We start from the raw sequence: 454 nt of genomic DNA, 5'->3' as shown, positions 1-454 counted from the left end.
GCTGTGAATCCGTCTGGTCCTGGACTTTTTTTGGTTGGTAGCCTATTAATTATTGCCTCAATTTCAGATTCTGCTATTGGTCTATTCAGGGATTCAACTTCCTCCTGGTTTAGTTTTGGAAAAGTGTAAGTGTCCAGGAAATTATCCATTTCTTCTAGATTTTCTAGTTTATTCACGTAGAGGTGTTTATAGTATTCTCTGAATGTAGTTTGTATTTCTGTGGGGTCGGTGGTGATAACCCCTTTATCATTTTTTATTGCATCTATTTGATTCTTCTCTCTGTTCTTCTTTATTAGTCTTGCTAGCGGTCTATCAATTTTGTTGATATTTTCAAAAAACCAGCCCCTGGATTCACTGATTTTTTTGGAGGGTTTTTTTGTGTCTCTATCTCCTTCAGTTCTGCTCTGATCTTAGTTATTTCTTGCCTTCTGCCAGCTTTTGAATGTGTTTGCTC

Source organism: Mandrillus leucophaeus, unplaced genomic scaffold (genome assembly GCF_000951045.1).
Source record: "Mandrillus leucophaeus isolate KB7577 unplaced genomic scaffold, Mleu.le_1.0 Scaffold1034, whole genome shotgun sequence".
NCBI lineage: Eukaryota > Metazoa > Chordata > Mammalia > Primates > Cercopithecidae > Mandrillus > Mandrillus leucophaeus.
The sequence above is the reverse complement of the archived record's forward strand: the minus strand, read 5'-3'. Positions refer to the sequence as shown.